Below are 15,510 nucleotides of genomic sequence, written 5' to 3' on the forward strand. Positions count from 1 at the left end.
GAATTATGAAAATACTTGGAGATTGCAAATACCCAAGATATATGCTCATTTCCAGCCAATAGCACTCCATGATACAAAGATTATTAATTTCTATTGCTAAAACGATATGATAAAACCATCTGGTCCCAAGCGACACATAACAGAAGTTAATGGGATTCAATGGGATTTTGGTCTCAGCTGTTCAAACACTGGAAAACCCTTCTACAGCTGCTATAAAGCTATACAAGCTCTGTGTGTGAAATTTTTTAACAGCAAACCACCAAAGAAAAGTGTTAAAAACAATTATTTTGAGAAAATATTTTTCCACTTTTCCAGATTATTGTTTATTTGTCATGAGGACTCCGAGCAGTTCACTGAGAGAAAATTTCTTTGTGATACATGTAAGTAAATACATTCCAAAAAACTGATGCAAACACATGTTGCACTTAAGAGACATTAAAAAGGAACCAAAATGTCCTTTCATTCCATAAACAAATCCAAGGACTCTGATGTAGGTCAAGCATAATGGGACCAGCAAATGGATTTATTTTAATTTGTTTAATGGATATAAAAAGGATAAAAACCTCAAGAAGAACAGATAACAGTGACGACACGGAATTCAGAGTAGCTTCTGGCAATTCAGTCTCTGAGGACCTAGCCACAAAAGTTGCACACAAATTTCAAGTGGTTTTGTGCTTTTCAAGAAAACCCATTAGCTGAAAATGCTACATAACTCTGTCTTTTGAAATTGCAGGAACATTGGCATACAAGGTCCATGAGAAGTCACTCTCCTGTGCAGCCTCAACTGTAGACACTCACTCTTCTAAAACAAATAAACATTAATAAAGTGCCACAATTATTTCCTTAACTCGGCCTGGTGTCCTGATTTAACTCTCTGCAGATAGGTGATGAAACAGCTCCTCTAGGTCCTTCCATAATGAGCACATGGACTCAGGGAAGTTATTTGACTGTGTAAGGACAGGAGGAGTCACAGGCTGAGACAGATAACAGAAACAAAAATTTTGTTTTACTTCTTCCACTCTTGCAAAATGTTACAGCAGTGCCTTAGAAATAGAACCTTATACCTAATAAAACAAAACATTCCTAGGTAGGCAATACATGCTCACAGGAATTGCTGCTAGGCAGAAAATTTCTTGCTTGGCTGGAAAAAGGATGGAACTTTCTTTGACCTATATTCTTACTGAAATATAGAGTCTCAAGGGGATAACGCTCTGTAGAGGTGAGTTCCTTTGTACTGTCAGTGTGGTTTTGTTTGAAGTATCAGAAGGGTTTTGTGGTCTTATTGTGACAACTCTGCATCTTAGAAACCACCAAAACAGAATTGTAGGAAGTCAAAACAAGGCAAATAGTCCTGCTCAAACAGCACCGAGTTCCAATGACCATACACATGAAGATGCCATGAATTAAATCATACTGATTTATATTTATTTTTGCACCAGCAGCTCCCAGGCTGTTTAATCTGAAAGATCACAGGCAGGATGCAGACACTCAGGTTGTGTCAGTGCAACCAGAGCTTTCACAGTCTCAGTGGGTTTTTTCAAAAGCCCCAATATGAGGATTGAACCATCCTTCATCATACTTTTTACACCCACAAACCATAAGGTGTTCAACCTTAAACACTGTAAAAATAGTCATAAACCACTACAAAAATAAGGTTGTTGGCATTCTCACATATGTTTCTCTGAGTTTAATACATAAACAACTCTGGTCAATTTGGAACTACTGTACTTTTTCAGACACACAGATGTTGTCCTTGATGGTTGGACCAAGTATGAAATGCAGAGAGCAGTCAATTTCTGCTGACAAGTCTGCTGGTAACCTGCACACTCCAAAAGGATTGAAAGGAGGTTGGTCTGGGTATGGATATTAGTAACACAGGCAATGGCATCTCTGTTAAAATTGTGGCAAATATTACTTTTTTATTCTTAAGAAGATTTCATCAAAAAATCCCAACCTAACCCCAAAACACAAACCCCAAAATCTCAGCCTAGTGCCAGTTTGCTCTGCTGTTGCATATACAGTTGAGAGCCATTCTCCTCAGCTCACAAGCACATACTGAGAGACCATGAGAAACTCCTGGGTCTCAGAATGAAATGACTGATTGATAACCTAAGAGCTTGACCTGGGCTCCATAAAAGCAGACTGAACAAGTAAGCTAAAGATCTAGGACTCTGGAGGATTTAATGGTAAAACTACATAAATTCTGTGCACTGGGCCCAAAACATTTAACCCCACTACATTATGATAGTAATATTAGTGAAACATCACAATAAAAGGTAAGAGCAAAAAGAGTTACTAATGTATTTCCCATGGCGGAAGGTGAGAACTACTTCAAGAAGACAATAAGTTTGTCCCAAAGTCGGGAACATAGACAGGCAACTTACCGTTCCTCTCGGATGTGGTGCCTACCTGAAAAAAGTTTGCAAGAGAGTGTCTGTAAAGGCTGCTGGTTATTTTACTAATACATGCTAATGGAAGACAATTAAGCTCTTCATATTTCATCTCAGCAAGCTGGCCTACACATCTGCTCTTTTGTCAGGGAAATAATTATCCATATCAACCACAGCTACAATTGTCTTAAAGAAAACTCACATGTAAAAGTCCACTGGGACCTTTTTGGCCAGTGAGGTGGAAACAGCCTCTTTGCTGCCCTAGGTTATGCCTGGTAGTTCACATCACAAGAGGTATTTATGGAGAAGGCAGAGGACCACGGCAGCAGAATGAGAGATAGAGGTCTTAAGATGAAACAGGGATATTCCAATTGGATATAAAGAAATCATATTTAATGTGGGGGTAATTAAACATTGGAACAAGTTGCCCGAAGAGACCGTGGAAATTTCTCTATAGAAGAAGGGAAATACTTCCTGGTACGTGATGTGAGGGGGATTCTCCTACGCAACAGCTTGATTTATTTATTCTGAGTGACACTGTAGGAAGCTAGCAAATTAAGGACAGACTTCCACAGCTGTCAATAAAGGACAGAATACTTTTTACTTCATGAGATCCCATGCAGATGTGGAGGACTGATCCATAGAAAACCTTTATTGCACATTTGACACTCAGAGTTTCTCTGTTTCTTTGTCCTCTAACTCTGCATGTTCCAACTTACTGTGCTCACACTACAGTATGTTTAAATTTGAAAATTAACTGTGTGAATAGCAATGAGAAAGGATACAACAGCCTGTAGGCAATCAACAAACTACTTCATGATCTCCCTTTTACATATGGAGAGAAAACCAAGATGACTACTGTATCTCATGACTTTATTATTGATATAATAAAGACAATCACACCAAGGCATTAGATTTTTTTTTAAAAACTAACACACATCATACTTTTCCCACAAGTATTTTAACCATGTCTGAGATACTCCACCCTGAAATTGTAAAACCTATTTTTCCAAGGATAAGTGGATTTAGATAATGTCATCTGTTTTAGAGGAATGGTATTTTTATATATAAAACTAAATATCTTAAAAAGATTTTTGGGGAAGAAAAGTAATTTCAACATTTACTTTAACAGTTCCTCAACCTGCTTCAGGGTATGTATTAGCACTAACAAAAATTGTGTGCACTCTACAGAGACATTCTTTAACTTCCTATTTTAATGTGGAAGTTTTGGCTTGCTATCATCACATGACTGTATCATTAAAAGTTGTTTTTACAAAGGAGAATATTTTAAGTGAAACCAAGGCTTCTGAAGAAAGTTGGCATCTTGGATTAGATCACAAAAAGACCTAAGTTACCAAAAATGGTTCATCCTGATCCATAGGTCACCATGGCTACAAAATTACTATCATTTTTACAGTTACACCTTTATTGGTGCCAAATGGTTAAAAAAGCCCCAAAAATTCACAAAAAAGAGGTGCCTCTGACGACAGATGAGTTGTCTATATTTGGATCAGCTTTTGAGACATGTTGGTTTATATTTTGGTTAGTTTCATTTCAGCTTTTTTAATCTTATAAGAGTGAGATTTCATCTTATTCTCTGTCTGGACTACACTAATTTACTCTTGGCAACTAGTCTTAGGAAGTCCTTTGCTTGTCAATTTAATGGTCAGGCTGTTCCTCCCAGGCTGCTGTTGATGGCCAGGGATGCTGTTGTGGGCTTCTCTTTTCTTATGTAGTTTTCCATCTCTGGCTGTCAAAGACTGTTGTGGATTAATCCACATTCACATAACAAGTACCCCCTGCTTTTGGGAAAACTACCTGTCTGATTAATCCAATAATTTTCATGTTTCACTACATTCCAAAGCTAGTATCTGTACAGCAAAAAATTACTCACAATGTACAACATATATTTGATGTCATTTCCCTTATAATTTTTGGATTAACCATGGAAATGAATATTCATACCTGCAATAGTATTAATAATGTGAACCATGTGGCAAACACAAAACATATAATTCTGTTTCCTTCTGCAAGGAAAGCTTTCCTTCCTTTCCTATTTCCTTTTCTTCCTTGTTTTCAGAGATAATTGTAATAAATTGCAGACATGGCATTTTTGTGCACGTTTAGATATCAAAAAGCAGTCTTTAATGTACATTTTATTTTGCTGTATCTTCTGTTGTATCTTCTTAAACCATATTTTATTTTAGAATAGCTTGAAGATCTTTTTATTTTTATGTCAGACGTAACCTCTTAGTCACGGGATAAACCATCTTTAGCCATTGCTTAACATCTCCCACTCACGGCTCTCCAATTATATTAACCTTCGAAACATAAATCAGACCCTTCTGTTTAAATCTAACTTTTCTTCTTAGCATTCAAAGTGACTGTTGTAAAACCCTGTCCTTAGCACTGCAACTCTACCAACTGGCAATTACACTTAGTAAGTCGACTTTGAACCTGCTGTGTATCATCAAGGGTTTGTCTGTTTATTTGCGGTTAAGCACCAGTTTTCATGAAGCCATTGTAATTCTCACCCGTCCTACAACTTATCACGGTTTCTATTGGAACATTTACTGCTTATCTGCACTTTGCTTCCTGAGGTATTTACTCCCCATTCTGCTCTGCAGGAAAAGACTTGTGTCAGTTACAGCTGCAGACCTAAAAATTCACATCAAAAAAAATGTGATTGAAGAAAATAAATGTAATTGAGAACTGCAAAATTCATACCATCTTGACAGGAAACACTTGCTGAACCAGTCAACTGCCACCACATACACAAGCACAGAAGCTACCATAACAAATGGAATGAATAAAAGTAATAATTAATATATATCATTAAATTAAGAATGCGTTTTCAGGTTTTCCCTGAAATATAGTTATTTTCAGTGCTTTCTTTTTTTTTTTTTTTTGGTAAAGTTTTAATTCCACAAATACACAGGTTACAGGTATAATCTGTAATAATGAAAAGAATACTGCACTTTCTGCTTTATTAATAAGTTCTCCTAATATTAATATAACACAGGAAACTTCAGTCTAAACTGCCAAGTTTCTCTTTATGCAGAACCAGCTATGCCAACACCATGCTGAATCTTGCAACTTCTACCTAAAGCCAAAGCCATAAATCTGTTTTGGCAAACTACACTCAGCTCAGATTGGACACTCAGTCCAAACTTGGCTAAGGCTTACCTGAAAAGTACACACACTTTGGCACATCTTTAAAAATCAGATTTGCTTGGATACTCAGAATCACTATAAATATTTTGCATAGCTCTCAGCACACTTGTAGCTACTCCCACACAACTATTTGTACTTCTGTTTTCAGCACTGTCAGTTCAGTGGTGGAAAAGGTTTTGGGGAGTTTTATTTTTTATTTTTGTAGGGGGTAGGGGTTGGCTCTTTTTTGGTTGGTTGTTGTTGTTTGTTTTAAGAGTACAGATTCAAATTTTAAGAGAGGTGTTCAACTTGAAGATGTACTGAAAATACAGAGGCTTAGCTGAACTTGCCAGATGTGCAGATTGGGCTAGAATAAGATTCTGTCACTTCCTTCCAATGTAGTCATACTGGAAATATCAAGAAAGTCCTATTTTTGTATTTCAGTTTAGCTGAGGAATAAATACTGAGTTCAAGACCAAAGGTACTAACAGTGGGACAAGTGGAGAGCAAATATGGCAGAGCCAGCATGCAGAAGCAGCTTCCAACTCTCCCCCGCACCTCTAGCTGCAGCCCCTTGTTACAGACCTCTGTCAGATTCAGCAAATCTCACCAACCACATGTGGTGGGAGGAAGTCAAGAACAGTCAATAGCAGACAAACTAGACTAGTACCCCATTGTTCCCCATCTCTGCCCCATTTATTTACCCATGGATTTTTTCCCCTCTGCCTTTTTTTTTTTTTCCTTCCCTGCACAGGCAACAGGAACTGAAGACAGCATCCCTTGAGGTCCTCTTGAGCCTTGTCCTATATGGAGGACCACTCTGGTAGGAGAAAGCAACCAGATCACATACTATGAAAAACAGACTGATGAACCTTACACTAGAAAAGAATAAACAGGAAGACCAAACATAATAAGGTTATAGACCAAACATAATAAGGTTATTTCTCAGGTTATTTTTCAGATGCATTGTCTGTAAAGACCTAGAAATATCAGAGGTCATGAATTTGCACATATGCTTCACAAAATTTTTCAGACATTTACTCTCATACTTGCTTTCCAGGGTAAACATTTATAACCCTATGTTTTAGCACACACCTTACAATCTACATCTACTACTGCTTTTATTTCCTTCTCAAACAGAGAAGAAAAGGTGGTTGAATAAAGCCATTGCCGCCTCTGCCCCTAGTTCAAGAGAATCCCTGACTAACAGTCTCAGACCAGATAATTCTCTAGTTATACCTGAAAGCAAGCTGAAAGCTCAAGAGGGAAGGAAACAATTGAAAAAAATACATTCAGGCCAATCTTCCCAAACAAAAGTCAAATAAAGTGCTATTCCTGCAGCACATTATTCTTTCTATTGTTATTTTTTGTTAAAGCAGTAATTTCTGTCCTATGTGTATTAATGATAAATACACAGAGATAAAAGAAACAGGGAAATGAAAGTAGGCATTGGGTGGACAGGAAGAGTCAAAAGAGAGAAGCTAACTTTTTGTTTATTGCTGAACTGTTACATGGTATTACAGAAAATCTCAAACAGTTAAGTACAGTTAGAAGTTATTGTTATAACAACATTTGTCGTCCTTAAGGAATTCTTTCAGTGTCATAATCTTTCTTATGCTTACTGTTATCTCTATTTTCTGTTACTCTGTGATGTCTGACAGAGAAATTGGATGGATTATTTATTTAGCTGTATTTATTTCACTGTAGTGCCATGAAAAATTGTAACATGAACTGTGAAACTTCAGAAGCCATAAATACAAGGAACTTTCAAAAAACTGTCTTGGATGGAACTGAAGGGTTGTGGATAACTGATATGATTACTTTTCATCTTCTGCTTGGGTGTTTTAGGACAAGACTGGTGGGAATAAGGTGATTGTACACTCCAGCATTCTCTGACTACTCGGAAAACCTTTTCAGGATGCTGCAGCCAATTAGAGCGCTACAGACACAAAGTGCTGTAAGGAACCAAAGTCTCACCATCTTCAACCACCCGTTAGTTAAAACTGACCTCAGTAAATACCTTACAATGATTTTTTTATGCTTTTTACATCGAGAATAACAGATGGGTAAATTCCTACAGAAGCAATTTTACCAGATAACTGATTATCTCAGAAGTAGAGGTCTTGCATAGCAGGCTTTGCTATTAAGTGATATTCACAGGAACTGTCAGCAGTCTACACTTCCTACTTCCCTTGATTTTAATGAAAATTACTATAGATATTTACTGTCTTTCCACAGCTTCAGGGACAGCAGAACACAAGTCTTATTTATAAAGCAGGAAGCTAAAACTGTTTTGGATAGGTATACTTTTCAAGAAAGGGAAACGTGGGCAAAAATGAGGACAAAGATTAGATGTCCTTCCATATCTGACAAGCAGGTGAACAAGAGTAGGGGGAGGTATAATTTGGCTCTGTCATCAAAATCATACGCTTTCTGGCTTGAGATAATGAGCTGATTTTCCTCTGCCCCTCCTTGTTCCCAGTCTGCACAAGGAGAGAATAGGGAGTACCTCAAGAGACTACTTGAGATATTTTTTCATAGGTAGTGTTTCTCAGAGTAAAATAAAAAACAAACTGATATTAAATATGGATTTGATCATAGAATGATAGAATGATAGAATGTTAGGGGGTTGGAACGGACCTTAAAGATCATCTAATCCCAACACCCCCTGCCATCAGCACTAAACCAGGTTGCTCGAGGCCTTATCCAACCTGGCCTTGAAACTGCCAGGGTTGGGTCACCCACAACCTCCCTGGACAACCTGATAGTGTCTCACCACCATCCCAGTGAAAAATTTCTTCCTAATACATAATCTAAATTCCCTCTCTTTCAATTTGTACCACTATTCCTTGTCCTGCCTTTACAGTCCCCAATGAAGACTCCCTCTCTGGTTTTCCTATAGGCCCCCTTCAGATACTGGAAATTTGCTATGAGGGCTCTACCCAACCTTCTCTTTTCTGGGCTGAATAACCACATCTCTATCAGCCTGTTTCCTTCACAGTGGAGGTACTCCAGTCCTCTTATCAATCTCATGTCCTCCTCTGGACTTGCTCCAACAGATCCATGTCCTTATGTTGGGGGCATCAGAACCGCAGGCATTACTCCATGTGGGATAAGATCTGAAGCTTTCTAGAATTTCCATTTGTGGGTTACAAGTTTTCTTTTTTTTTAACAGAAAAAATCAATGGCACGAAAATTTCTACCAGGGCTTTCTAAATAGGCTCAGACAGACTCTGCATTTCTAAGACAAGAACAACATTTGGGAGAGTAATGGCCTGTATAACACAATATATATAATTAAAAAATATTTTATGCTATATATAGTATTTAGTTCTTTATTCTGCTAATAAAACTCTAGATATTATATCAATGCATACCAATGTGTCATCAAAGGATATATAGATACAAATATGTATTTCCAAAGTAAACAACTGGAACATTTGATTTCCATGCTTTGGTGTATTTATTGAACTTTGCAATAATGCAGCTCTACACATTTTCAGCAACAGATAGTGTAAGTCATGCAATGCATATTAAAACTGGTGGTTCTCCTTGTACTTGAAAACCAAAAGGTTACTTTCCTTCTTGGAAATTCTCTCCAATGGATTAATGTCAGAAGTGACCTAAGACATGTTTGCAGCACTAAACACAAGGATTTGGATATGACCTGCTCTGTGACCCATTCCTGCTACCTGTGGAGCATTTCTTCAGAGTCAAAAATTATAAGAGCTGTTGAAGGATAGACTTTCACCCATTTTTCAAAGCAATAAACTTCTCAGCTGTTGTTTTCTTATGTTAGCATAGATTTTCCAATTACTTAGCATAGAATAAATGTCCTTTTGAGGTTTCCCACTTTGTGTCAGGGCTGCAGATAACTTGTTTTATTTTCCAGCACCCTTGTATGGCAATAACTGCTGGTTCTGTAGGATCATGTTTTCCCATGGCAAAACCACTCAAAGTGTTTGACAGAGCTGCCTAAGCTGCATGGCAAGTCCAATGCAAGCAAATACAGACAGCTGCCAGCTCCAGAGCTGCATGGGGAGTCAAGAGGAAAGTGTATGGCTGGAAGAAGCACTTTAATTGGGTTTTTTTTGTTTTACTCTGGTGCTTTTTGACTTCCTTTGCACTTTCCTGTTCCTAGTGGCAGCGGAGCAGCTACCAGTTCTGCGGTTTTCCCTCCACCAGTCAGAGCTGGGAAAAAGAACTCCAGCCTCGCTCCTCCACACAGTCCCAAGGCAGCACTGGCTCTGCCTGTAGAGCAGGGCCAGCATGCAGGGGTGAGCCCCACAAGCCTAGAGGTACTTACAGGTCAGACCAGATGGGGAATGCTGACCTAACTAGGCTTCCACCTCCAGACTGTGAATTCTCAGGTGTTCACAGAAGCATTTTGGCTCCTTGCAGAAGTTAGCTGAGAAGATGAGCTGATAAGTAAGTAATGAAAAGCCTTGTAAGATGTCAAAGCAATTTCCTGAGGGAATTAGTAAGAAACTCTGAAGTGAGACAGGGAAACTTTGCCAGGCAGGCGGATTTTGAAGCAATTTTATGTCAAGCAGATCAAACATAACGTTATATAAAACCCACCTATATACATACATAAGTACTGGAAGTCTGCCTAGTGTGGCAGTGTCATTTCATGTAATTAATAATTACAGTAATTAATATAATTTAATGAATGCAGAAATCCATAGGGTGATGTTCACCACCCCACTCCAGTGAAGACAGTGGGAAGGGTAAGAACCTGAGCAGGTTTCCGCTTTCTCTGCTCCTATGCTGGACACAGTGCCTCCACCACCAACACCAGGACAGTGGTTCTTGTTGCAGGCTCAATCAGAAAACTTCAATGTAATGTAACATAATGACACTCCTGAAGCCATATAAGCCAGTTTCTCCAAGCCTTCTCTGTGTAAAACCACAGCTTCTCTCACCACACAGCTCACAGTCACTTCACGTTTCTCCTTAGGAGTCTTTCAAATCTACAACAGCCTGTAAGGGTTTTGTTAAGGTGATGTCTGTGCTGTCTAAGACATAACAAATATTTTCTGGGTCACAGAATTATATTTTAATTTGTGTTTACCCATAATTATCTATAACTATATATATAAAACTGTATAACTACGTAGCTACAAAGGTAATTTAACATGGATAAAACAGGAACAGGTACAATTGTTCTCTCAACGGACTCAACAAGAAAGGCAAGTTTTAACATTCAGATGAACTTCCACCCTAGGCATTAGGTAACTGCTCCGCACAGATCTACCTCTGAATTTAGATATAGAGCTATTCAAAGCATATGCATTCAGTTAGTTGTAACTGAACTCACTGCATTAGGATAAGGTTCATGGGCAACAAATTACTAGATGCAAAACTAAGTGTAAAATTAGATGCAAAATTACATTACTAGAAGTCAAATTTGTGGCAAAGATGCTGACACAGGTCTCTTTCCTCCATTTAAAAGTATAAACACGAAATGAAAATCACACCAATATAAATTATGGTAAAAAATGTATTTACTTTGTGTCATAATTTAGTTATATTATGCCTCACTGCAGAAATTGAATGAATGAAGGCTGAAGTGGATTTCTTTATTTTAAAGGAATCTAGCAGAAAAATGGAAAAAAATATTGATAGTAGCAATCTTTCCAAACTTTGCTGATAGCAACAGGAAAGGAATTAGACCTTATGATTTCATCTCACGTACGAGTATCACACATATAGCACTTCAGCTTCCATATGCAAAGAAAACACTATAATAAAATCCAGTATGCAAGCTGCTACTTAAAAAAACAAACAAACAAACAAACAAACAAACAAAAAACCCCAAACCCAAAATAAAACCATAAAATTGTTGATAATACATTGGCCTATGCAAGAATGTCACCCATGAAAGGCATTTTTATACTTGGCAAATGGACTCTTAGCAGGTGTAATCATTAATTACTACTAATTCTGAGAGGCCTGGCAGAATCTTTTCCAAGGTTCTATTTATTCATAGTTTCTAATGGATCAATAAATCATTAATATACGGTATAGACCTGACTGTTATATTTTGCAGTGAGTTCAGTCTTTGTGGAGTGGTTGTTGTGATAACTACAGTTCAACCTGTTGAACATTAACAGATTTTGTGCAAAAAAGCACTTACCAAAGTGCCTGTTATTTAGCAAATTTTAATCATACCTATGAAAGTGAAGAGTTTTAATACAAACCAAAATACAGCACAAACCAAAACATGACCAATCCAAAGGCCACTAAGGAAGAGGGTAGGTGGAGTCATTACCCGAGCGTGAGATGGAGGACCCAGGTCAGCAGTGGCGTGGCAGAGTAAGGTCAGTAAATTTGCTGAGCCTAAGTTTGGGAGCTTTTTCCCTCACCCTTATTCTCCCTATCTCTGCATCTCTGTTGACACTCTTGGCTCCAAAGCAGATGGGCTATAGCCCATGTCTGTTTAAGATTATCTGTGCCATATCATGTAGCAGATGCATTTCAAATGACAGCCCCAAAATCCAGCACTCACACTTTATAGATGCACTGACATTTTTTTTGTAAAGAAAACAAATAAATACCCTTACATCTTTTCAGTATTTATGCAATGTGATAAATGGAAGGCTTCACTTTCAATGAAAAGACCTTGTTAGGACATTGATATCAAGATTTTTTTTCCAGCATTCTAATGAAAGGATCTCATAGAACATGGTATGAGTTTAATTTTACCATTTAGGAGAAGGGGATACAGTAACCTTACACCTTTCTCTTTTCCTAGGATTATTTTTGCCCTGTTGCCTTTCTGGGGTCAGCAAATGAATGAAGACAGCAGTAAAGATACGTATGGGCCTATGAAAGTAACTTCTGATCCTCTGGCTCAGCAGTGCTGGTGATGAGATTACTCAGTGGGATAGGATGAAGCAACCTACAAAACACATCTAAATCCTAAACTGCATGACATTTCTATCCTCTACACAAAGTCTTTGAGTATTGACATGATGACTGATTCTTGGTTTTATTAAAAAAATTACTGGACCATTTAACATCTACTTAAACAGTGTTTTGAAAAGCTGTGGTATACAGCATAAGGGCTTTTATATGAATAAAGTTAATAAAAATAATCTTTTCATGCACTAGGTGGTCCAGTCTATGCAAGTCACACACAGAAATCACATTACTGTCAGAAGGTTATAAATATGCTTGTGGAATTTATTTGTTTTTATTTATTTATCTTTTATTTGTGCAGGTTTTTGTATTTGTACAGTGCAAGAAGAAATTTCCAGATACAGTTGACACCATTTGGTGTTAAGTAACTTGTTGTTAAGTATTGCCTTATTTTCTTCTGGTCCATGCTAGGTATTTCAGCTGTTACAAATCATTTTTACACACTAAGCCAAACCGTGTTAACAAAGTGGCTAAACAGTGTGTGCTAATGCTATTTGTCAATGGAAATTAGGGTGGAAATCTGAAGCAATCCAAAAAGAGATGTTTCCAGGAAAAGGAGGGTCTTTATTTAGATTGTCCTGATAATCATTTATCCCAAAGCTCCTTCTACTTTCTACTGTTGCAAGGATTTAATGCTTTAGTAGCACTAAATTTGGCTTTAGATTGGGATTGTATTTAGAAAATACAATCCCTTCAAAAAAACACACTTGTGGCAATACAGACTGAGAGATTGGTAGCAATGTGGTTTTATTGAAATAAGCACAAACCTGGAATGTAGGAGCCATTAAGCTTGCTTCCTATATTAGCAAATATGCTGGCCCCATAAAAGTAATTTATCTTCCCATGTTTTTATTCCAGCCATCTATAATAAGATGATAATTCTCATATCTGAAGATTGACAGGATGGTAATTTATGCTGCTGCAGAACAGACATGGCTACCCACAGGCTAGGTAAACTCCAAAACAAAGATACTAAATAAAAATAATTTAAACTCAGTTTTGTATATATTATATCATTATATCCTATCGTAATGATTTGCATAAGCAGAAAATGACTCACTGCGCATTCTTTGAAGTTTCTTTACAACATATGAACTTAAAATTTATATTATGGTAGTGATAATACTGAATTTCTCAAGTTTTTGTATCCATACTTTCAAATTTCAGCAAGTTTGTCCAAATACACCAAGTAAGATGTGGTTTTCTACAAATATTTTCTGAGATGAAAAACTATCAAAATTTTCATTAATTTAAATATTTCTAAAATTTTGTAACAGCTGCCCTAAGGATACTTTCTCAGTTGGTTTTCAAAAGAAAGTAGAACAATTATATTGTTTTTCAAGGGATTGGGATAATAACTACAGACAAAATTCAGCACACACATCTAGATCGTGGATAAATGACTTTTTAGAGTATTTCTACACTGGTTCTTTTAAAAAACCTTCAAGTGATCCAAAAATCTCATCATGGCTCCATGGCCTCACTTCCTCCTATACTACTGTAGCCTTCACGAAGGACATCTACGCTGTATTTATCTGCAAAGCAAAGGCCCTGTGGAAATGTAGATACAAATTATTTGTTTCTCCTTCTAGATTACCTATTTCTTAGGGAAAAATGAAAAATTATTCTGATATAGGCAAACAAACACTGGGATGGGTGACTGCAGACTTTCTCTACGTAGGCAACGTCTAGATTTTATTTTTTTAAAACCCATGCAGAAGTGGACAAAAGCAGGTGCTTAAGGAGAGAGTTGTCTTTGGGATGAAATCTCTGAGTCTAAATACTGAAATGCTATACTAAGTGAAAGCAGGAACCTCACATGCCTGATGAAGCATCCTCTGGAATCACATTTCCCTCTTTACAGATCATATAAAAAGCCTTTGGAAATCAGTGCATTAAATTAGATGTCTACAGGTGGGGAGTATGACCAACCTTTTTCTCTTCACTGAAGAAAATGAAGCTACAGAATTGAAAGTAGATCTGTAAGTACATACATCTTTTATGAAGTAAAAAATTTCTGTCACATAAGTTGGCCCACCTGGCTAATAATAGGGGGTTACAAAAAAGGTAGTGTGAAAATAACAAAGCTTTACAGGAAAGTAGCAGTCTTCATGGTGAGAATCACTCTTATCTTGTTATCTTTCAGAAGCCAGGAATAAGAAAAAGGTCGTGCAAGAGCTCTGCTCCACTGAGAAAAGGAATCACTATGTATATTAAAATGCCCATTTTCTCTTTTCTGGAACTCAAAAGATTAATCCCAGAGGGTGATGGGCGCATAAGAAATATGGAAATTTCAAAATATGCCACTAGCTATGCAGAATATCTGAGCCTATTTAAGAATGTGTCACAATTTTCACCCTGCTTCACTGTTTCACATTTTTCAAAGCATAATCACATTCTCCAGTAGATTATGTGCTTTACTTACTCACACTTGCACACACCCATGTACAGGAAATTAGATGACAGCCCCCTCAAAAAAGGCTTCTACTCAATCTCCTTTGAGAGGATATAGAAAGAAAAAAGAAAAAATGTCAGTGTGGTTCCCAGTTTTGCAGTTGAGGATCTTTGTCACTAAAACTCTTCACGACTCTGTTGTAACAGCAAAACAACATATATGGAGATTTAAACAAACAATCAGCTGACACTACAAGTAGATTTGGTGCTTTTTCTAAATCCAATTGACCTTTGTAAAGGCAAAGGCAAAAAAGCAATACTTGACATTTTGCTCAAAATAAAGAAAACATAATTTAGTGATTTTCATCCAACTGTGGTTAGCTCCAGCTTCACAGTTGCTCAACTCCTTCCAGACCCAAATGATTTGCAGTCCTCACATCCATTAGAAAGCTCCTGAGAAAGTTACTACTAAGCAGTTATACTCAGATCTCACATTTAACTGTTGACACATTTCTTTGGAGGAAAAAATCCATCACCAAAATTCAACACAAAAAGAAAACACTTGCCACATTACATTTACATACTTTCAAACAAACTGACTTTGAAATTAATTTACAACAGTACAGTTAACACGTTCCTTAAATTCATG

The 15,510-nt window shown here is 37.2% G+C and overlaps 1 protein-coding gene across 1 annotated transcript in view; it reads right to left on the minus strand.

Moving 5' to 3' along the window:
* The window catches only part of LOC120322842 (adhesion G-protein coupled receptor V1-like), a 91,821-nt gene that overhangs the window by 11,607 nt on the left and 64,704 nt on the right, over positions 1-15,510 (minus strand). The window lies entirely within an intron of this gene.

This window comes from Pipra filicauda, unplaced genomic scaffold, assembly GCF_003945595.2.
Source record: "Pipra filicauda isolate LSUMZ 115617 unplaced genomic scaffold, ASM394559v2 scaffold15_size4787011_pilon, whole genome shotgun sequence".
NCBI classification, from domain to species: Eukaryota; Metazoa; Chordata; class Aves; order Passeriformes; family Pipridae; genus Pipra; species Pipra filicauda.